Source organism: Galeopterus variegatus, unplaced genomic scaffold, assembly GCF_000696425.1.
Source record: "Galeopterus variegatus unplaced genomic scaffold, G_variegatus-3.0.2 Scaffold5363, whole genome shotgun sequence".
In the NCBI taxonomy this organism is placed as follows: Eukaryota; Metazoa; Chordata; class Mammalia; order Dermoptera; family Cynocephalidae; genus Galeopterus; species Galeopterus variegatus.
The window spans coordinates 71,451-86,710 of record NW_007731474.1 but is presented as its reverse complement, the minus strand read 5'-3'; the positions used below and the strand labels follow the sequence as shown (position 1 = coordinate 86,710).

General features: G+C 37.5%; 2 pseudogenes; one reads left to right on the top strand and one right to left on the bottom strand.

Annotated features, from left to right (window-relative positions):
- Nucleotides 1-938: 938 nt before the first annotated feature.
- Nucleotides 939-2,032, top strand: LOC103604723 (annotated as a pseudogene).
- Nucleotides 2,033-10,281: 8,249 nt separating this feature from the next.
- LOC103604722 lies at nt 10,282-11,095 on the bottom strand (annotated as a pseudogene).
- Between the last annotated feature and the right edge of the window lie 4,165 nt (nt 11,096-15,260).

The following is a 15,260-nucleotide window of genomic DNA, read 5'->3' as shown; positions in this document are numbered from 1 at the left end:
GTGTAGTTTTAAAATACTTTTTTTCCGTTCTGTAGGTCGTCTCTTTACTTTGCTAATTCTGTCCTTCACTGTGAAGAAGCTTTTTAATTTTATGTAGTCCCATTTGTCTATTCTTGCTTTAGTTGCCTGTGCCATTGTAACCTTGTTGAAAATGCACTACCCAAACCCATTTTATGTAGCATTTTCCTATGCTTGTTTTCTTCTAGTAGTTTCATAGTTTTGGGCCTTAAATTTAGGTTTTTAATCCATCTGGAGTTGATTTTGTGTATGGTGAGAGATAGAGGCCTAGTTTCAATCTTCTGCATAGAGATATCCAGTTATCCCAGCACTGTTTATTGAAAAGGCTGTCCTTTCCCTGGAGTGTGTTTTTGGCAACTTTGTTAAAAATCAGTTGGCTCTAAATGCATGGGTTTATTTATGGATTTTCTATTCCATTCTATTGATCTATTTGTCTGCTTTTATGCCAGTACCATGCTGCTTTGGTTAGTATACCTTTATAGTATATTTTGAAGTCAGACAGTGGGATCCCTTCAACGTTGTTCTTTTTGTTTAAGATTGCTTTGGTTATACAGGGTGTCTTATGGTTCCATGCAAATTTTAAGAGTGTTTTTTTCTATTATTGTGAAGAATGACATTGGTATTTTGATAGTGATTACATTGAATCTATAGATTGCTTTGGCTAATATGAACATTTTGATGGTATTAATTCTTCCAATCCATTTGATGGTATTAACCCTTCCACCAATGTTCTATAGTTTTTGTTGTAGAGATCTTTCACCTCCTTGGTTAAATTTACTCCTAGGCATTTCATTTCGGGGGGATTGTTATTGTGGCTTAAGCTATGTTGCTTTTCGCAGCATTCAGCAGAAGCATTGCCATAACTGATGAAGACACCTTTGAATTAAGCACATTCCTCCATTCTAGCAAAGCCCCTCAAAATGAGTGAGATTAGCTTCCTGAGGAGTGAAGTATTGGTGGGGAACATGATGTCTACCTTCAACCAGTCCAGAGTGGGGACTGAAGAAAGCCTAGATCTTTTAAATGATTACCTGTAGGTGGTCAGGCACTTCAAACCTCATTGGTTCTCTGGCAACAGGGGTAAGTTGGGCTTCTCCAAATGGCTGGCTGTGGATGGCTTGATTATGCCTCAGACAATGGCAAGGAGGATGCCTTCTCCAGGACAGATTGGATGTTGGAGAAAATGGATCTGAAAGAGTTTGACTTTGATGTCCTGTTGGGTACAAATGACCTGGAAACCATGCCAGATGAGATTTTGGCCACATTCAGGTGATGTATGTAATCTCTTTGGCCTGCTTAGTCCAGAAGATTAATAAGTATCCCAACCAGACAGTGAACCCAATTGGCCATCTCCCAGAAAGTTTAGCAAAGTTTTTAGCAAAAGTTTTAGCAAAGGCAACCAGGTTGCCCCTTCCGCCTTCTAGCAACCTCTTCCCATTTCCTCAGGGGTCTTTTTCACCACTACAGATCATTCTTTAAGTTTAGAGCTAGGCAATGATGTGAATATCTCTGAAGGAGATAGGAAGCCAGACTCTACTGCTTACATCACCATGATCCCTCAGTTCATAAAGGAGGAAGACACCTCTCAGATAATGATAGTAGCATCTGTATGAGCCCTGAGTCTTATTTGGGCTGTCCCCAGCATAGTCCCTCTACATCTAGAGGCCCTCCAAATAGGAGCCTATCATCTCTGGGTGTCATCTGTGGCTCTGCCTCCCCACAACCAAATGATCCTCCTGGAGAGATGATGGTAGCAGCAAAAGTAAAGGGTGAGAAACTGAATAAGAAGCTGAAAAAAAAAAAAAAAACAGAGCAAAACAAGACAGTAGCTATTAGGTACCTCCAGAAGAAGTGGGTAGAGCAGGAGACCCTCCAGGTGAATGTAGAGAGCTAGAAAAGAAGAACAAGGCTTTGAAAGAAAAGGGCAGATTCCCTGGCCAAGGAGATCCAATACCTTTAAGACCTGATATTAGACATTCAGAAGGCAAGGGGGAAGAAAAAGTCCCCTACGTAGGGTAATCAGTGTTGTATGCTTGTACGTAGGAGTCTTGCACTAAAGCTGTGGCTTGTAATAAATTATTTTGTAGTGAAAGTAAAAAACAAAAAATTACTACTGTTTCTTTTTCTTTTTTTTTTTTTTTTGGTGACTATTGCAAGTGGGCTAGCTTTCTTGATTTCTTTTTCTGCTAGTTCTTTGTTGGAGTATAAAAATGCTACTAATTTTTGTGTTGATTTTGTATCTTGTAACTTTAGTGAATTGTTTTATCAACTCTAAGAGTTGTTTGTTTTTAGTTTTTAGACTATTCTATATAGAGGATCATGTCATCTGCAAACAAGGACAATTTAACAATTTGTCTTTTCCAATCTAGATGTCCTTTATTTCTTTCTTTTGCCTGAGTGCTCTGGCTAGTTCTGCCAATGCTATGTTAATTATGAGTGGTGAGAGTGGGTTTTCAGCTTTTCCCCATTCAGGATGATATTGGCAGTGGGTTTGTTATATACGACTTTAATTGTCTTGAGATTCTTTCTTTCTAGACCTAACTTGCTGAGAGTTAATCATGAATGGATGTTGAATTTTGTCAAATGCTTTTTCTGTATCTATTGAGATAATCAGATGGTTTTGTCCTTGATTTTGTTGATGTGGTGCATCACACTTATTGACTTGCATATGTTGAACCATCCTTGCATCCAGGATATGATCCCACTTGATTGTGGTGTTTAATTTTTGTGATGTGTTGCTGTATTCTATTTGCTAATAGTTTGTTGAGGATTTTTGTGTGTATGTTCATCAAAGATATTGGCCAATAGCTTTCTTTTTTTGTTGCATCCTTGTCTGGTTTTGGTATCAGGGTGATGCCGGCCTTATAGAATGAGTTTGGGAGAATAGCTTCTATTACAATTTTTTGGAATAGTATGAAGATAATCAGTATTAATTCCTACTTAAAAGTTTGGTAGAATTCAGAAGTGAAGCCATCCAGTCCTGGGCTTTTCTTTTTTGTAGACTGCTGATTACTACTTCAATCTCATTGCTTGTTATTGGTCTGTTCAGGTTTTGTATTTTTTCTTGCTTCAGTCTTGGTAGTTTTTATGTGTCCCAAAATGTATCCATTCCTCGAGGTTTTCAAATTTGTTGTCGTATAGTTGCTTATGATGGTCGCTAAAGAGTATTTGTATTTCTGTAGTATCAGATGTAATGTTTCCTTTTTCATTTCTGATTTGTGTTATTTGGGTCTTCTCTCTTCTTTTTTTAATTAGCCTAGCTAATGGTTTTTCTATTTTGTTTATCTTCTAAAAAAATCCAAGTTTTCATTGATCTTTTGCATCATTTTATGGATTTCTGTTTCATTTAGTTCAGGTCTGATCTTAATTACTTCTTTCCTCCTACTAATTTTGAGATTGGGTTGATCTTGTTTCTACAGTTCTTTTAGGTGTAGCATTAGGTTGTTTATTTGAAATCTTTCTATTCTTTTGATGTGTTTATTGCAATAAACTTCCCTCTTAGTAGTGCTTTTCTAGCATCCCACATGTTTTGGTGTGATGTGTTTTTATTTTCATTATTTTTGAGAAATTTTAAAATTTCCCCGTTCAATATCTTCTTGGACCCATATTTCATTCAGGAGCATGTTGTTTAATTTCCATGTGTTTGTATGGTTTACAGAGTTTCGCTTGTTATTGATTTCTGATTTTATTCTTTTGTGGTCTGAGAAGATACTTGAAATGATTTCAAATTTTTAAAATTTATTGAGTCTTGATTTGTGACCTGACATGTGGTCTAACCTGGAGAATGTTCCATGTGTTGAGGAGAAGAAATTATATTCTGTGGCTTTTGGATGAAAAGTTCTGTATGCCACGTGTCATTGGTCTAAAGTATGTTTTAAATCCTGTGTTTCTCTGTTGATTTATTGCCTGGATTACATGTCCAGTATTGAGAGAGGTATGTTGAGGTCTGCAACTACTACTGTATTTCAGTCTATCTCTTTCCTCAGGTCTAATACTGTTTAGTTTATACATCTGGGTATTCCAATATTGCGTGCATATATAGTTACGATTGTTATGTCTTCTTTCTGGATAGATCCCTTTATCATTATATAGTGGCCTTCTTTGTCTCTTTTTATGTTTTTTGGTTTAACGTCTATTTTGTCTGATATGAGAATAGTTACTCCTGCTCATTTTTTATTTCCATTTGTGTGGTATATCTTTTTCTATCCCTTCACTCTTAGTCTGTGTGTATCTACAGGTATGGTGAGTTGCTTGTAAATAGAATACAGCTGGGTCTAGCTTTTTAATCCAATCAGCCACTCTGGCTTTACAGTGGGAAATTTAATCCGTTTACACTTGTGGTTGTTACTGAAAGGTATTGTCTTTTGGCATATTATCAATTTTAATTTGGATGTTTTGAATATCTTTTGATTCTTTCTTTCACTTTTATTATTTGTCTTTGGTGTTTGCTGGTTTTTGGAGGTGGTAAGATACAGTTTCTTTCTCTTTCTCATTTGAATTTTTGTTCTTCTAGTTAGTTTTGATCTTTCTTTTGTATTCATAGTAGTGGTTATTGTTTTTTGGATTCCAGATGCAGGATTCTCTTGAGCTGGTCCTGAGGTGGTGAACTCTCATAGTTTTTATTTGTTTAGGAAATACACTATTTCTCCTTCATTTCTAAAGGTTAGCCTTGCTGGATATAGTATTCTTGGTTGACAGTTTTTTTCTTTTAGTATCTCAAATGTGTCATCACATTTTCTTATGGTCTGTAGAGTTTCTGTTGAGAAGTCTGCTGTTAGTCTGATGGGGACTCCCTTATAGATGACTTGACACTTTTCTTCTGCTGTGTTTAGGATTCTCTCTTTGCCTTTGAGTTCTGCCAGTTTGGCTGTAATGTGCCATGGAGAAGACCTTTTTGTATTGAATCTGTTTGGGGATCTTTGATCCTCCTGAATCCGAAGGTCCATTTATCTCATGTCGCTACCTATACCCGGGAAATTTTCTGCTATAATTTTGTGAATATGTTCTCAATGCCTTTCCTCCTCTCTTTCAGGAATAACCATGATTCAGATATTTGTGCACTTAATGCTGCCTGCTGTCTCACTTAGATTTACTTCATTTTTAAAATTCCTTTTTCTTTTCTTTTTCTTTTTTGTCCATCTGAGACATTTCGAAGAGCTTATCTTCCAGATCAGAAATTCTTTCTTCTGCTTGCTAGCCTGCTGCTTAAGCTCTCAGTTGTTCTTCATTTTTTTGAATGGCTCCTTCAGTTCCATGAGTTCTGTGACATTCTTCTTTTAAGTATTAATCCCTTTCTAAATTTCCTCCTTCCTGTCCTGAATAGTTTTTCTCAGTTCATTGTGTCATTTAACTGTGTCTTCTTGCATCTCATTGAGTTCCCTTAAGATTTTTACTCAGTATTTTTTTTCAGTCATTTCAGGAATTCCCTGCTCTATAGGGTATGGTATTTGAAAGTTATTGTATTCCTTTGGTGGACTCATATTGTCTTGTTTTTTACCCCATATTTCTGGTATCTCTACATTGATGTCTGGTCATTATGTAGAGCAGTTGCTTCTTCTGTTACTCTCCTTCCCTTGACTCTGCTGGTGACCCTCCCTGTGTCAATGCGGTCAAGTGGTCAGAAGTCCTCCTGTACAATGGCAGTGGCTGCTGTAGCTGCTGCTGTGGTAGCAGGCCACATTTGTGGCAGTGGTGGTTGTAGCAGTGGCTTTGGCAAGCTGACCATATGGCAGCAGTTGTTCCAGTGGTGATGGGTGTCTTGCACAATAATGGTGGTTGCCTGGCGGTGCTGGTGGTGCCAGCAAATGAAGCAGCATTGGTTGCAGCAGCCACCTGTTTGGCTGTGGTGTCCACATCAGTGGCCCACACAGGTACAGTATCTGCAGCAGCAGTGGGGTTACCTCACAGCAGCATCACCAGCACTAGCAGTTGCAACTACCTGCTGTGTCTGTTGCATCCTTGGTGGCAGCAGGGTTATCTTGTGTGGGCACACCAGTGCCAGTGACTGCAATTGCCTCCCTCTGTCTCTGGTGTCTGCAGCAGTAGCAGGATTACCTTGTGTGGGCAGCACGGGTGCTGGCAGCTGCAAGTGCCTTTCTCACATCTGTGGTGTCCACAGCAGCAGCAGGGATACATCATGTGGGAGACAGCAGTGTATGTGGCTATAACTAGCTACCTCACATCTGCAGTGTCCTTGGCAACAGCAGGGTAACCTTGTAGCGGTGGTTGTGGTAGCATGGCTGCAACTGCTTCACTCCAATCTGTGGTGTCCTGGGAGGTGTCCTTGGCAGCAGCAGGGTTATCTCATGGTAGTGGCAGGGGAGCCAATGGCTGCAGCCATCTCTCTCTCTTCTCCAGTGGTCCTTGGCAGTAGTGGGGTTACATTGTGGGGGGGGCAGAGGCACTTGTGGATGCAGCTGCCTCTCCCCTCACGTCTGCAGTGTCCTTAGTGGCAGGGGGATTATCTCATTGCCAGCAGCTACAGCCATCTCCTTCACATCTGCAGTGTCCTTGGTAGCAGCAGGGTTAACTTACAGTGGCATTGACCCCATGAGTTGCAGTGATGGTGGCATTGGTTGCAGCCACCTCTCTTGCATCTGCAGAGTCCATGACTTCAATGATAGGCTACTCACAGTACTGCTGCTCTGCAATGGGCAATAGTTCTGGGACAGGACAATGGCTCTGGCAATGGCAGTGGTGGTGGGCCCATTTTGATCTTCTTCTGCAGGAGGAATATGCCCTGGGCACCTCTAGTCTGCCATCTTCCCAGAAGTCTCTCCTGATTTTCTTTAGTTCCTTGTCTAAGGTTTCCTTAGTTCTTTAACCATATTTTTAAAAGTTGATTTTAAATCTTTCACTAGTAAGTCCAATGTTTGGGCTTCCTCTAGGAGAATTTCTTTTGATTTATTTGTTTATTTTTAGTGTGAATGAGCCATGGTTTCTTATTTCTTTCTTTGAACGCCTCATAATTTTTGTTGAAAACTGGATTTTTTAATACTATAATGTGGTAATTCTAGATATCAAATTTCTCCCCAGCTCCACAGTGTATTGTCACTGCTCATTGTGAGTCAAAGTTGTTTGTTGGATTAGTGACTTTTCTAAACTATTTTTATAAACACTCTATTCCTTTGTGTGTGTGGTCACTAAAGGTTTTGTTAGCTTAGTAGTCAGCTATCAGTTTACAAAGAATTCCCTAGCCTCCTGGACCCAAAAAGAAAATAAAAGATAAGAAAAACAGAAAAAGAGGGTCACCTGGTCTTTGCAGATTGTGTCTGTGTTGAGGCACTCCTTCAATGCTTAGCAAGACAATTTATAATTCTGCCTTATCCTTCACTTTCTGTTTGCATGGATTCGGGAGATTAGCCAGATCTGAAAGCATAGCGTTTTCTCAGATATTTCTAAGCTTGTGTCCATTCCTGAACATGCATGTGACCCTCTCAATCCCTAATATACAAAGGAGATTTTCACAGCTTTTTTTTTTTTTTTTTTTTTTTTTTTTTTTTTTTTTTTTTTTTTTTTTTTTTTTTTTTTTTTTTTTTTTTTTTTTTTTTTTTTTTTTTTTTTTGTTGACCAGTAAGGGGATCATAACCCTTGGCTTGGTATCGTCCACACCATGCTCAGCCAGTGAGCACACCAGCCATCCCTATATAGGATCCCTACCCACGGCCTCAGAGCTCCCAGCACTGCTGCGCTCCCAGCACTGCACTCTTCCGAGTGAGCCATGGGGTCGGCCCTTCACAGCTTTTATTCTCCATTTTATCTCCAATGACAGATGCTTCCTCCATGACCAAAATAATATTGAAAACTCAAAACAAATTTGGAAGACTCATGCTTTCTGATTTTCAAACATACTACAAAGCTGCAATTATAAAAATTGTGATACTTGCATAAAAATAAACATACAGGTCAATTGAATAAATTTGAGAGGTGGGAAATAAACCCATGCATCTATGGCCAATTTTTTTTCAACCTTGGTGTCAAGTTTGTTCAATGGGGAAAGAATTAGTCTCTTCCACAAATGGTGCTGAGACAACTGGATAGCTACATGGAAAAGGATGAATTGAATCCTTACTTCACACCATGTACATATTTAACTAAACATGAACTAAAGACCTAAGAGTTAAAACTATAAAACTTTTAGGAGAAAACAGGACTCAATCTTCACCTCGTATTTGGCCATGGTTTCTCAGATGTGACAGAAAAAGCACAAGCTACAAAAGAAAAAAATAGATAAATAGGATTTTATGAAAATTAAAAACATTTTTGCATTAAAAGGCACTATCATGAAAGTGAAAACACAACCCACAGAAAGGGAGAAACTATTTGAAAATCATATGTCTGATAAGGATCTAGTACCCAGAACATATAAAGACTTCATATAACTCAACAACAAAACACACAGAAAAAATATTCTAAACAGCAAATGACATGAATAGAAAATTCCTCCATAGAAAATATAGAAATGGCCAGTGGGCACACAGAAGATGCTCAGTGTTATTAGTCATTAGGAAAATTCACATCAAAATGACAAGATACCACTTTATACCCCTTAAGATGGCTATAAAAAAATGAAAAACAAAAGGTATTGACCAAGATGTGGAGCAACTGGAAAACTCATACACTGCTCGTAGGAATTCAAAACAGTTCAGTCACTGTGGAAAACAGTTTTTTCCTCAATGAGTTAAAAGGAAGTACCAACTGACTCAGCAGTTCCTCTTCTAGGTATATATCCAAAAGAATTGAAAATAGGTGTTCAAATAAAAACTTGAACCCAAATGTTTGTAGCAGCACTGTAAACAATAGCCAAAAAGTGGAAATAACCTGTATGTCTACCAATACATGCATGCATAAACAAAATGTGGTATATTCATACAATAGAATATTATTAAGCCATAAATAAGAATGAAGTACTGACACAGACTACAACATGGGTGAAGGTCAAACATTTTAGAGTTCCACTCATATGAAATGTACAGAATAAGCAAATCTGTAGAGACAGTAGCAGTTTGGTGTTTGCTAGGGGCCTTGGGATGGGGAAATGAAAATGACTGTTTAATGGGTACATAGTTTTATTTTGGGGTTCGGGAATGAAATAGTTGTGGTATTTGCACATTACTAGTGAACTAAATGCTACTGAATTATGCACCTCAGATTGTTAAAATAAAAATTTTCTGCTGTGTATATTATACCTCAGTAATGCTTTTTAAAAGAAAGCAAGAAGTAATCTCTATACAAAATACAAAAAAGAATAACAAAATAATAATGTATGATTCACAAGTTAATAAAAGATTATAGTAACAGAAATATATATTTAATTAATCAAAATGAATAAAGAGGATAGAAAAATATGAAATGTCTCAAATATAAAACATAGAATATGAAAAATATAAATTGAAATATACCATAATTACATTAAATATAAACGGATTATATTCTGCACAAAAGTCACCATCTACATAAAAGGAGCAAAACTCAAGTTTACACTGTTTACAATGGACACATCATATATAAAAGGACACAGTAAGGTTTAAAGTTAAATTATGAAAGATGTTAAGCTACGTGTGTGAAAACACATAGTGACATGCATACATGAGATTTCAGGAAGTAAAAGTCTACCCTGCCATTCGTCAAACTGCCATTCAGTCACAGATAAAGTTAGCCTCACAAAATCTGATATATCTATACTAATATAAGATGATGTAGATGAGATGTTAAGGTAGGGGCTATCAGCAGAGACTAAGAGAAATATCTCCTACTTATAAATGCAATGGTGTGCTGCTAAGTGAAAAACAAATGGCTGTCAATAGTAGGGGAGCCTTGCCTATTGCATTTGTCAGTTTCCATTGTGTAATAATTCTCATTATGGTCAATTTCAAGCTACCAACATGATGTCATTGACTGTGGAATTACGAAGAGATGTCCACAATCAGCTCGAAGCCAATACAAGCCAGCTTCAACACACCACTACATGAATGTGTCAGTCCAAAAGGAGTAGATCATAATGCTAAATCTATGTGTCCTCAATAACATAGTTAAAGTATATATATAAACAAGAATTGATATCTAAAAGAAGAAAAAAATCCACAATTTTAATGATGCAACATGTTTTTCATAAGATATTGCATATATGAGAGATAATGAACAAGAAGCCAAAGATTAATTAAGGATAATTAAGGATAAAGAAGTTCTAACAATCCAAGAAGAAAACTTGACCTAGTTGACATATTAAGAAAACAGAACATAACAGCAGAATACATACTATTTTTAAACTATGAAGATGACAGAAGCAATTATGTCCTTGTCATTGGAGTTCCATGATGAAGAGAAAAAGTAGACACCTGCAAGTGTCCCAAAGCATAAAGACACCACAAAGAGGCAGGTGCCACAGGTAGAAAAAGTTTTAAAGACTATTTTAGTCAAGGGGACCCTCAAGATGGGGGTTCCTATATGGATATAAGAGCCCAAGGCAGGATAAAAAGCATTCCTCCCTTGGTGAAGATGACCAGCTCACTGAGGGAGGTGTCTGAGCAGCTCAGCTTCAGGAGGGCAGCGAGGTCACAGAAGAAGTGGGGGGTGGTGTTGTCAGCACAGGATAGCTGTACCAGAAGAAGGGTGTGCAACATGACAGAAGAACCAACATGGCTATTAGTAAGACACACAGCTCCTCCCTCATGACAGAGATATAGTGAAGTGGGTGACAGATGGCCACATACCTGTTGTATGCCATCACTGCAAGGAGGGAATTGTCAAGACAGCCAAAAAGTATGAAAAAATACATCTGAGAAATGCACCCTTCATAGGGGATGGATTGTTGCTAAGCCTGCATGTCCATCAGCATTTTTGGAACCGTGATAGATGAAAGGGAAATGTCAGAAAAAGCCAAGTGGCTGAGGAAGAAGTACATGGGGGTGTGGAGGCGAGAGTCCAGCCTGATGAGCAGGATGATGAGCAGGTTCCCCAGCACCGTGGTCAGGTACATGCCCAGGAACAGGGTGAAGAACACGCCCTGCTGCTCTGGCCGGATGGGGAGCCCCAGGAGGAGGAACTGGGACACGCTGCTCTGGTTCTCCCTCCTCATGCTGCTCTTCTCTGTGTTGGGAGTTGGTGGAAGTGAAAAATGTCAGTGAACACGGACATAACATCATAGTAATATCCTTTTAGTATGAAAATTCTTAAATTTAGCTACAGTTCTCTTTGTTTCTTACACTTTTTGGTCCATGAATCACACTTCTGTCCCATTCTAGCTCCAATGATACATCCAATCCTCTTATTAGTCAAGTTTTTTCCCCTAAAGAATCAAAAGGTCATTAATTCTTTATTAAACATGTATTTATTTAACAACATCCGTGTCCCAGGTACTGCAGTATCTATCAAGTACATGAGTACATAGTAGTGAACCAGATATGCAAACTTTCCGCTTTCAAGTTTACATCTTTACATCAGGCCAGATTCAACCCTCAGCAATTTACAATGATTGAAATGTGAAGCGAGTACCAGGAAACAGGCGTCAGTTATTTTCTTTTTATTTTAAGGTGCAGAGTAGTAATTATTTATTTTATTTTCTGCAGCATAATTTAGCGTCTCTTAGCTATAGAAGGAAATTACTGCATAATTTCATTTACATGTAATTTTTTTTTAAAAAGGTCGAATTCATAGAAATAATGAAAGGTGGTTATCAGTTATTTTCTTTAAAAGGAAGTTGAAAATCCCCAAGTTGGAACAGAACTACTAAAGTTTTGTCACAGGCTTACAGTGTAATTGGCTGGGTTACCTGTTCTGAATCTTTTAAGTAAGTATTCTAAATGTTTTACGTGCACTTTCTAACCAAACCTTCACTATTGTCCTAAATAAATGGGTATTATTACACTAATTTTAACAATGAGAAGACAAAAGTTTACAGTATTTAAATGTGCAATTAGCTATAACAAATGAAATAAAAATATATGTCTACCTGACCATAATTCATGCTCATAACCACTCTGAATAGAAATTATGTCCTTCATTAGTTAAAATATCAAAGAAGCTGTATTTTATATTTATCTAAAATGTTCTTTGCTCTCTACTTAGAAAAAATGATAAATTATCATTTATACAATCATATAGTTTAGGAAAGACTTTCACATGCTTTAACTTCTCTCAAACAATAAATATGTATTTAGAGGCACGGTACATAGACAAATATCATATCTTTTATTTCACAGATGTAAAAAAAATCAGGCCAAAGTGAGAAATGACTGACTTGCGGTCATTTAGCTGTTTGACAGTGAATTCCAGATTCAATATTTCTTTCCTTTTTTTTTTTTTTTTTAGCATTTTCTTTTTCTTTTTTTTTATTGAAATATAACTGATTATACCCGTCTGTGGGATACACAGATGAGCATCAATACCCGTGTGCAATGTGCAGGGATCAAGTAAGGATAATTAGCATATTCATCATTACAAAATGTAATAATTTCTTTCTGTTGAGGACATTCGATCTCTTCTCTAATAGTCATTTGATAACATGCTAACATGAAGCAAATTATTGTTAATTATAGGTGCCTAGCTAACTGTACATCAAAAGAACTTATTTTTCCTAATTAGTTATTTCGTGTCCATTAATCCATTTCTTGGTATACCCCTTTCCTCTCCCTCTTTCCAGCTCTAGAAACAATAGTTTTGTTCTCTCCTTCTGAAAGTTCAACATATTATTATGACTGTTATTTCTTTCTCTTTCTCTCTTTCTTTCTTTTTCTTTTGCTCCCACTTGTGAGGACATGAGATATTTCTCTATCAACTCAAAATGGATTAAAGACTTAAGTATAAGACCTGAAACTATAAAACTCCTAGAAGAAGACACAGGAGAAACACTTCAGGATGTAGGACTGGGAAAACCTTTATGAATAAGTCCTAAAAGCACAGGCAGCAAAAGAAAAAGTAAACAAATGGGACTGTATCAAAATAAAAAGCTTACCTATTGGGTAAAGGACACAAAGAATGATTATTATTTGTAATGATGAACATGCTAATAATACTGATTTGATCATCACATATTGTACACAAATACTCATAGTCAACTTAGAACCCCCTAAATATCAGTTATGTTTCAAGTTTAAAATTTAAAAAAACCCAATAAATAAATAAAAATCTTGAGGGATAGCCTACAAAATGTCATCATAAAACTATGATGTTTTCTTCAGGTTTTTAGTATATGTTTGTTATCAGATTTAGTTCTTTGTTTCCTGAGGGTTTTTATTATGAATGGTGTTGAATACATCAAATGCTTTTTTTGCATTTATTAAGATAATTATGCAGGTATAATAGTTTTGCATTAATATGGTGAATCACATTCATTTTTTTCTCCTAACATTTAGCCATTTATGAACATTTGAAATGCATCTTACTTGGTCATGACTTGAGTATTTGGAAGGCATCCCATTTTAATATATTGCTAGATTTCTTTTCCTAACATTTTCGTTTTTAATTTCCTTTTCTTATCTTTGTCAGGTCTGGTATCAAAGTTACTCCTTTTCTTATCTTTGTCAGGGCTGGTATCAAAGTTATGTGGACTCATAAACAAGGTGGGAAGTGTGGTCTTTTTCCTCTTCCTGGAAGAACTAAGACTGTTGTTATTTCCTTTTTAAATGTTTGTAATTTTTTCCAACAAAGCCATCTAGGCTTAGTGTTCCTTTTAAGGGCATTTTAATGATAAATTTAAGTCATTTAATAGATATCAGTGTTCCCATTTTCAATGCCTTCTGTCAATTTTAATAAGTAGTATTTTAAGGAATTTCTCCATTTGACGTAAATTTTCAATGTCCCAGTGCAGCGTGGCTCATAATAAACTCTCACCATCTTACCGTCTTTTCAATCTCTGTTGCATCTGCAGCAATACTCCCTATTTTATTTTTGATATTTGCATTTTTCCTCCATTTCCCTTTATTAATCTCATTAGGATTTTACCATTTTTATTAATCATTTTAAATGACCAATTTCAGCTTTGTCAGTATATTCTATTGTAAATTTTGTTCTGCTTAGGACAGAAAAAGCTGCAAGAGAACATTGCTACCTCCCTCACAATGATCTTAGGAATACACAAAATTACCATTTTTGAGCCCATTAGACAACTGAAGTCCCAGGAAACCAGGTGCACCAAATTACAAAATGTGACAAGCCCTTCTAGAAACACAAAATATTTCACCTTTGGTAGAACACGGGAGAATGGGGTGGAAGCCATAAAAGGAGTAAGGAGAAAGAAACTTTAAAAGTTGATTGTGGGGCCGGCCCGGTGGCGCACTGCTACAGTGCGCCACTTTGGAGTGGGTTGGCTCTCCCGCCGAGGGTTCGTATCCCACATACAGACCGCCGCTCACTGGCTGAGTGAGGTGCGGGCGCAACACCAAGGGTTGCGATCCGTTGCCAGTCACGAAAAAAGTCAAAAAGGAAAAAAAAAAAAGTTGATTGTGGGTTGTCTTGGCAGTTCAAGGTTTCAGACATGAGGAGATTCTGCACTCACTCTCCAGCTGTTGTTTCAATACATGAACATACCGTCCAATGGTTCACTTAGGATGGATACCACAGTTCTGAGCAGGTTAATCCATCACTTCCCCTCCACCTGCCCCCTCTCACCTCCAGGCCTCTGGTAACCACTATTACACTCTCTGCTTTTGTGAGAACCACGTTTTTGTTTGTTTGTTTGTTTTTAGATTCCACATATAGGTGACATCATGTGGTGTTTGGTTTTTCTGTGTCTGGCTTACTTCACCTAACATGATGGTTACCAGTTCCAGCCATGTTGCTACAAATGACAGGATTTCATTTTTTTTAACAGACAAATATTACTCTACTGTGCATATATGCCTCAGGGTTTTTTTAATCCATTCATCTTTTGATAGGCATTTAGGGTGATTCCATCTCTCGGCTATTGCAAATAGTGTTGAAATGAACACGGGAGTGCAGGTATCTCTTCGATGTGTTGATTTCATTTCCCTTGTGTACATACCTAGTAGGGTCATTGCTGTGTCATAAAGTTGTTCAGTTTTTAGTTCTCTGAGGAACCTGCTCTGTTTCCCACAATGGCCGTGTCAAACTGCTTTCCCACCAACAATGTAGGAGAGTTCCCTTTTCTCTGCACCCTCACAAGCACAGAGAAATACCCGCACGTCCTCATTCATAAGTGGGAGGTAAAAAATAGAAGGGAGGGAGGGAGGGAGTGAGGGAAGGAAAGAAGGAAGGAAGGATGGAAGGAAGGAAGGAAGGGAGGA